Below are 8695 nucleotides of genomic sequence, written 5' to 3'. Positions count from 1 at the left end.
AGCCCGCATAGCCAAGTCAATTCTAAGCAAAAAGAACAAAGCGGGGGGCATCACACTACCGGACTTCAAACTATACTACAAGGCTACAGTAATCAAAACACACATTAATTCTCTTGGCAAGAATCACACTGCCATGTGTGTTCCTATGCAACAATTTTGCATGTTCTTCACATGTACCCCAAAACCTAAAATACAATAAAATAAATAAATGGGAAAAAAAAATAGCCTCTAGCCCCCAGCTCAAAAAAAATAAAAAAATAAAAAAATAAATTGCCCATTCTTAGGCATTTCTTTCTAGCGATGCAAACAGCCTAACACAGATATCTTCAATGTTTATTTCTCATTGGTATTGCATAGTTCAATGTCCTATGCAAAATCACAATAACACAGTGTGTTAATGCGGCATTTCCAGCAATCTTTACACAATGCTCTGTGATGAATTTCCTCAGGAGTTTTATGTCTGATTTTCACTGAATAAACTGCTGCCTTTAGTATACCCCAGCAAAGGTAATCAAGGTGGTTCAATCTGCTATATATAGTAATATGATATGTATATACCATATAAAATATTTTTTCAAATTTTATGCTTTCAGAAAAACTAGAGATGACCTATGCAGCAAAAATATTGCCACAGATCAGAAGAGACTAAGGAGCTAAAGACAACCAATATGCAGCAGAGAACACAGGATTGGAAAGTAAAACAGGAAAAGAACTTTTTTTTAAAAAATGGTGAAGTCCAAATAAAGTCTGGGGTTTTGTTCAAAGTAATGTATCAATGTTGGTTTCTTTTTTCTTGTAAATTATTTTATTTCTTCCTTGATGATTTAGAGGAACTATCTTCAAACCAGTACAAATATTTGATACATAATACCTGGCCATTTTCTAACCAATTGAGCAATTTGTTGCAATAAGCTGCCTCATGCCTTTCAGCAAGAAATACATTATATTTAAATAGTAAAGACATTACATAATGAATTAGGACACAATTAAAATTTCCTTTAAATATTTCTTTGGGTGAGAGGACACCACACTTCTACTCAATGAAGAGAAACATGTTTATAGTCCAAATATATTTAACTTTTTTAACACCTATTATGCCATGAATACATAAGGTTCTAGCAGCTCACGCTCCTTCCTATTGGTTCTCACAAAGTGGGCTTCTCTGGGTGGAGCAGGCTGGTGCTTCAGTTTAACCCAGTACCTTTCTCTTTGGCTTCTTTCTTTTACTGATAATTTTCCTTCATGCATACCAGTAAGCTATCTTGTCTCTTAGAGTGCTTAATGTGTTCAATACACACATTAATTCTCTTGGCAAGAATCTTGCCCTTAACTTGTTTGTTTACAACAATGCCAACAGCATGCTGGGCAACATTGTAGGCTCTTCCAGCTTTGCCATGGTAACATTTGTGAGGCATTTCTTTTTGAACAGTACCTATTCCCTTGATGGCCAGGGAATATCACCTTTCTTATACATTTACATATACATGGTCAAAGGAACAACTCCATGTTTTCTAAAAGGCCTAGAGAACATATATCGGGTGCCTCTCCTCTTTCCCTTTATGTTTGTCATTTTGGCGAATTACTGGAAGATGGTGGTTCCTGCTGAAAGGATGGATTCTCAATTTTTGATAAATATGCTACTGTGTTGTAAGATAATGGCATTAAGAGAAACTGAAACTGGATAAGGATTATAAGACCGTTCTCTGTACTACCTTTGCTACTTTACTGTGAATCTGAAATTATTCTAAAATAAAAAGTTTATTTTTAAAGAAACAGTATTGCTAGATGTTTTGAACACCTTGTACTGTAATGCTGTGTTTATCTTCCTCACTAGACTCTGAATACCACCAGAGCATGGACCATTCAGCATTACCCCTGGGCTCAACAGTAGTTAGTTACTGTGGGTAACCTTAGGATGATGAAGACAAGCCAAGAAGACATTTAGAGGTTCTGAAAAAGCACCAACTTGTTCTCTTCCCTACATTAAGTTACAAACCATTCAATTTAATAAAACCAAATGTGCTGCTAGTAAGCATTTATTTTTATTTTCTGTATCTTCCATCCAGGCAGATTTAGAGAAAAAATATATATTTAGGTAACCTGTCCTAAAAAGCAGACAGCCCCCTCTTTTCTCCACCCCTTGGCCTTCTTTATTCATTTTTAAAAATACTCTTTCTCCTTGCCCCAAAGTTTTTGGCACAGCAGTTTTGGAGAAATGGAATGAATGTTAGGCTTGGAGTAGAGAACTGGGTTCTCATCTGGACTCTCACTTTCTGGCTATGTAACCTTGGGTAAGTTACCTAATCTCTGTAAGCCTGTTTTTCCACCTCCCTAACAGGACTAAATGAGAATGCACTAAGTCTAAGATACTAGGCTGCTTTCTGCACTTTGTGAGTCTGTGATTTTTGTGATTTTTTTTTCTGGCAATCTTTCTCTTTCTCGAGCATTCCTTGGTAAATGGTACCACTCCCTACCCACTTGCCCAAACCAGAACCTGAGTCATTCGTGACTCCTTCCTCTCTCTAACACCACCTTCCTACGTGTCAAAGTTGTCATTAAGTCCTATAGCTTCTATTTCCTAAATGTTTATCTGAGTCATCTTCCCATCTTGCCTGAGTTTCTCCCCAGACAATTGTTAACAGCCTCTAAACTAGTCTCATTGCCTTCAGATTTGTTCCTCAGTTTTCATACCACTGCCTAATTGATCTTTTAAATGCAAAACTGGCTCTGTTACTACCCAACATAACATTTTCCTGTGGATTCTCATATCCTTTATGGTACATTCAAAATGATTAGTATCACATTGTGATCCAGGCTGTGAGTATCTATCCAGTTTCTTTCCTCTCCAGTCCCTGCTATATCCTTGTGCTTTAGCTGTCTTCAATTACTTGCAGTTGCCAGAAATCACTGTGCATTCTCTCACAATTGTGCTACTCCCTCTGTCTGAAAGATCTTCCTTACCCATTTTTAACAATTTGCTAAGCTAGTGGTCAGTTCCTGTTTCTCATCTTAATCTGACCTATGGGCAGCATTTGACTCACTTAATTGCTTCCTCTTGATTTATTTTCTTCACTCAGCTTTCAGAATACCAAACATTCCTGGTTTTCCTTCTATTCCACATCAGTTGCTTTTTCTTATTCTGTGCTGATCCCTTCTCTCCTTCCCAATCTGCTGACACTGAAATGTCCCAGGGCTCACTCCTTGAATCACCTTTTTTCTACTCTAACTAGAACAATCATTTGCTTGGTGCTCTCATTCAGTCTCAGGCTTTAGACACCATCCATACAACAATGATTCCCAAATGCATTACTCCAGAACAGACCCATCCCTTGAATTGCAGGTTTGTATATCCAACTTCCTACTCATCTTTTCTTTTTTCTTTCTTTCTTTTTTTTGAGACAGAGTTTTGCTCTTGTTGCCCAGGACGGAGTGCAATGACACAATCTTGACTCACTACAACCTCCGCCTCCCAGGTTGAATTGATTCTTCTGCTTCAGCTTCTCAAGTAGCTGGGATTATAGGGGCCCACCACCCTACAGGTGGTGGGATTATAGGGGTCCACACCTTACAGGTGTGAGTCACTGTGCCCAGCCTTATCTTTCTCTGAATGTCAAATAGACATCTCAAATTTAGTGTGGTCAAAATTAAATTCCTGATCTATCCTTTCCAAAATGACCCTGTCCTCAGTGTTCCCATCTAAGTTGATGGAAACTCCATTTTTCCAGTTTTTAAAGCCAAAATCCTTGGAGTCATTCTTAATCCCTCTCTTTTTTTTTTTTCCACCCATGTGCAAACTCTTAGGAAGTTCGACTGGTTTTAACCTCAAAATAGATCCAGAAGGCTACAGTGTTTTATGATCTCTGCTGATATCACCTTGGTTTGAATCAGTGTCATCTCTCAGATTACTGCAAGAGCCTCTGTGTCAATTCTGGGTCACTTTCAGTTGATTGCTTTTTCTCCTTGTTATTGTTGTGTTTTCTTGCTTCTTTATTTGTTGGCTAAGTTATAATTGGATACCAAGACATGACGAGTTCTACCTTGTTCAGTGCCAAATATTTTTGTGTTCTTATAATTTTTCCTGAGCTCTGTTCAGGGATGCAGTTAAGTTGCTTGTGGTTTCATACTTTGTGATCTTGCTTTTAAGCTTTGTTAGATTGGACCAAAGCTGTGTTTAGTCTAGGGCCCATTGCTCTCCACCAGTTAGGTAAATCTCTTTTCAGTACTTTAGGTAGTGCTCAGAGAATTGAGAGAGTTTCCAGCCTGGTAGTTGAGAGTAGGCACTATTGCTAGTCTTGTGAGAGTATCAGGTACTGTTTGTTCTATCAGGTACATGCTTATGCTGATCAGTACTAGGAGAGGTTTAACTAGCAACATATCAGGTGTTTATTTCTCTAGATCATCATCATATTAGCTAACTTTTATTAAACACTTCTTATGCAGAACTTAGTCTGTAGTTAGACTGGGGTTAATCCCTCTTGTTCCTTCTGTTGTAGGATGAGCCGTTGATGACCAGCACTGTGCTAAGCATGCTAGTTTATTTAATATATTAATCCCATGAAGAGAGTGCTGTTATTATTATTATTCTTATTTACAAATAAAGAAACTGAGGTTCAGAGAGTTTAAGTAACTTGCTCAAGGATAGACACAGATAGTAAGTGGTAAACTGAAATTTCAGCCTAGAAGTTTTGACTTCAGTGAATGAGTTTAAATTGTGAATCATTGGGCGCTAGGATAATTGGAAATACAATCAGGATTCAAGCTGATGATAAATCTGTCATTCCATCTCTCCCCTGTAGCAGCCAATCAGCCTCTAAGACACATACAAGTCCCTCCCTCTAAGCTAAGGACAAGGAAGTAGGGGTGGCAGATGGGAGGAAGGAAAGAGAAGGTATGTATAATTATTGTGTTGTCACAAATTGCCATTATCCTGTTTGTCCCACAGAGCCCCTTAGTCTCCCATTTTTGAGGTGGTACCCAATTCTTCATAACAAATATAGGAGCCTAGTGACAATGTTGTTGCCCGGCAAGTATGGGTGCTGACAAGGCCTCTTGTGCAAGAAGCAAAGACCTCCAAAGGATATTAACAGCTTTGTCCGGGCCCAGCAGTACTGGCATTACACATTTGGGAACAGAGTTTAGGGGTTATTTTCTCCTGTTTCATGTATCTCATTTAATGAAAACCAGTTTCCTTCTCCATCTCCGTATCCACATGCTGCAGTGGACTATAATGTCTAAGAAGTTCCTCTCCTCAGCTATCCATGTCCTAGAAAATGTGCTCACATTCTGCTCTTCCTTCCCACATCCAGCCAGTCACTTGCCCTCAGAGGTCTGTCTTCTGATTTGATTTATTTTCTCATAAGTATTCGATAATTTCTCCCCAACCAAGTAAAAAACGTTTCTAATCCTCTTGAGGTTACATCTTCCTTGTTCCCTTTGTGTAATGACAAATTGGCTCTTGCAAACATTTAACTGGAGCACTCTGCAAATGCTCTGAGTTTTGATTGCAGAGAGCCTCCAAATTGAAAGGATCTATGTATACGGTACTTTCCTAAGATATATCAGGAACAGTACGGCAATAGAAACACAAGACAGAGTTTGTGTCTCCACGTCTGTGAAATATTGCCCTAGGAACTGGCTACTTCTTTTACAGAGGGCACTGTCACAAATTTTCACGGACACTTACTCCTGAACCCTGAGCATTGGCCACTGCTACTTCCACCTGCCTCTAATCAGTAGGCTGCCAGCACCTTCCAGAACATTGCTGTACCAGCACAGACCAATTTTAATGAGAGTCTCCTCTGTTCGCTAACTTTAGACCAGCAGATGCCACCAAGCCTCATTTCTCCAATCTCAATACTGCTCCAAATGCAGGAACTTCTGGCTATTATTTTCTTGTTTCCTCTCCATTTCTGACTCTGCCCAACTCTTTTCTTGAATGCACTCTGGATTTATGTTTCATACTTTAAATAAATCTCCCCTGTATCCTCCCACTTTGTTTTCAGTGTTCACTCCAGCTCCTTTTCTTAATTGTAGCAATACAAGAGAACTAAGTATCATTCCTTATTTTTACCAAGTTCACCTAAAGGCAACATTGCCCCACAGCATTATCCACTAGATGATTCTCTCATTGTCATACCCCAAACACCATGTAGACCTGGGGGCAGAGACCTTATTCTCTTCATTTCCTGGATGAATATAACACAGCAGTTAAGAGCTCCAGCTCTACAGTAACAACTCAGCTTCCAGTTTGAATCCTAGTGTTTCCACTTACTAGCTGTGTGACCTTGGGCAACTGAATTAACCTTTCTAAGCCTGTTTTCTTAGTTATAGATAAAGATAATAAGCCTGTTCCACTATTGTTGCTGTGAGGATCAAGCTTAAATGATGTAACAAGGCTGGGTCTGGTGGTTCAGGCTTATAATCCCAGCACTTTGGGAAGCTGAGACGTGAGAATCATTTGAGCCTAGGAGTTCAAGACCATCCTGGGCAACACAGCAAGATCCGGCCTCTACTAAAAACAAAAAATAGCTGGGCATGGTGGTGCGTGCCTGCAGTCCCACCTACTCAGGAGGCTGACACATGACGATCGCTTGAGTGCAGGAGTTTGAGGCTGCAGTGTAGTATGATCATGCCACTTCACTCCAGCCTGAGTGACAGAGCAAGACCCCGTCTCAAAGAAAGAAAAACAATGAGGTAACATTTAAAGTGCCTAATATTAATCCTACTAGAGGAGAACCTCCACATAAGTATTATCACTATTATTATTACTTTCAGATTATGACTCCTTCACCCTCTTAGAAAGGCCCTTTGACTCATGGAAGGAGGGGAACAGTGAGACAAACTTCTGAGACAAACTTTGTTTGACTCATGACAGCTGTCGAGAGCCTAAATAGAATATAACCAAGAAAGAACCAGAAGACAGAAATGGGAACATGGTTAGAGCTTCCAGAGCATATAACAGAAAGCATATCCAAGTTTCTCTCTTCTTGAGCACCACCATGTGGTACAATTAGAAATGTAGGACCATAGCTTGGGGAAGAGGCTGGTGTTGGAGGAAGACTTGGAAGGCTTCTGCTGAAAAGTAGGAAGAGGAGCCATGAGCGTGGATGAGACAAACACAGGAGGAACAGTAGGAAGAAAACAGGGCAAGGGCTAAAACTGGAGTAATAGGAGTCCAGACTGCCTTCAAAATAAAGGGTCACCCTAACAGACATCTGGTGACTATGGATCCCATAGGAAATAAGACAGTGTGTAAAGATAAGTGAGCATGTTCATGGGCCAAGGAATAGAGCAGGACTACCTGAGTTACTTCTCCTTCTCTTCCTCCCTCCCTTCTTCTTTTCTCTTGCCCTCCTCATTTTCTCACTGTTCCCCTTTTATTCTTATTCATTCATCCATCCTTTCATCCATGTAGACATCCATGATGCATCCATTCACCACTGGCACGCGGACAAAAAGTAAGTAAGCCACAGGCCCTGTACTAACAAAGGTCACAATCTGTGGGATGGGGTAGGGTGGAGGCAATCAAGCAGATGTTTATAATATGTCAGTGGTCACCACCTAAACATCACCAGGAGCAAACCTGTAGTTGAACAAAGTTTGATATATTGCTTGTTGTATTAAGGGAGAATGCACCCCATGGGAAACTGAGGAGCAACTCAGTAGGAGGGCATTAGAAAAGACTCACAGGATTTGGAAAAGCTTTGCATTAGATGATTTTAGGGAGCAAAGGCAGTTCTATGATTGGATATCTTAATAAATCTTATCTAGAATGAGGGAAGAATAACTGATGCTTAGGGCTGTAAGTGGCAAAGAAGCAGCAGTTACCAACGGTGTATAAGCGTTCCCTTTTCACTGCAGCCTCGTCAGCATCTGTCATTTTTGGACATTTTATTTGGACAGTTATTTTGACTGGTGTGAGATGGTATTTCATTGTGGTTTTGATTTGCATTTCTCAGATGATTAGTGGTGCTGAGCATGTTTTCATGTTTGTTGGCCGCTTGTACATCTTCCTTTGAGAAGTGTCTGTTCCTGTCCTTTGCCTGTTTTTTTTTTTTTTTTTTTTTTGTTTTGGGTTTTTGAGAATTTTTTTTTTTTTTTTTTTACCCACTTTTTAATGGAGTAAATGGGTTTATTTGTGCTTTACTTGTTGATTTGTTTAAGTTCCCTATAGATTCAGGATATTAGGCTGTTGTCACATGCATTGTTTGCTACTATCTTCTCTCATCCTGTAGACTATCTGTTTATTCTGTTGATAGCTCTTTTGCTGTGTAGAAGCTCTTTAGTGTGATTTGGTCCTGCTTGTCAATTTTTGCTTTTGTTGCAATTAAATTTGGAGACTTAGTCAAAATTTGTTTGCTAAGGCTGATGTCCAGAAGAGTGTTTCCTAAGCTGTCCTCCATGATTCTTATAGTTTGAGATGTTACATTTAAATCTTTGATCCACCTTGAGTTAATTTTTGTATATGGTGAAAGGTTTGGGGTCCAGTTTCAATTTTCTGCAAGTGGCTAACCAGTTACCCCACCATCATTTATTGAATAGGGAGTCGAGTCCTTTCCTCATTGCATGTGTTTGCCAGCCTTGTCAAAGCAGATGGTTGTGGCCAGGCACGGTGGCTCAAGCCTGTAATCCCAGCACTTTGGGAGGCCGAGGCGGGTGGATCACGAGGTCAAGAGATCGAGACCATCCTGGTCAA

The 8695-nt window shown here is 39.8% G+C and overlaps 1 pseudogene; it reads right to left on the bottom strand.

Annotated features, from left to right (window-relative positions):
* Positions 1 to 1086: 1086 nt before the first annotated feature.
* Positions 1087 to 1593, bottom strand: LOC108298311 (annotated as a pseudogene).
* Positions 1594 to 8695: the final 7102 nt, after the last annotated feature.

Source organism: Cebus imitator, unplaced genomic scaffold (genome assembly GCF_001604975.1).
Source record: "Cebus imitator isolate Cc_AM_T3 unplaced genomic scaffold, Cebus_imitator-1.0 Scaffold932, whole genome shotgun sequence".
NCBI lineage: Eukaryota > Metazoa > Chordata > Mammalia > Primates > Cebidae > Cebus > Cebus imitator.
This window is presented reverse-complemented; position numbering and strand designations above follow the sequence as displayed.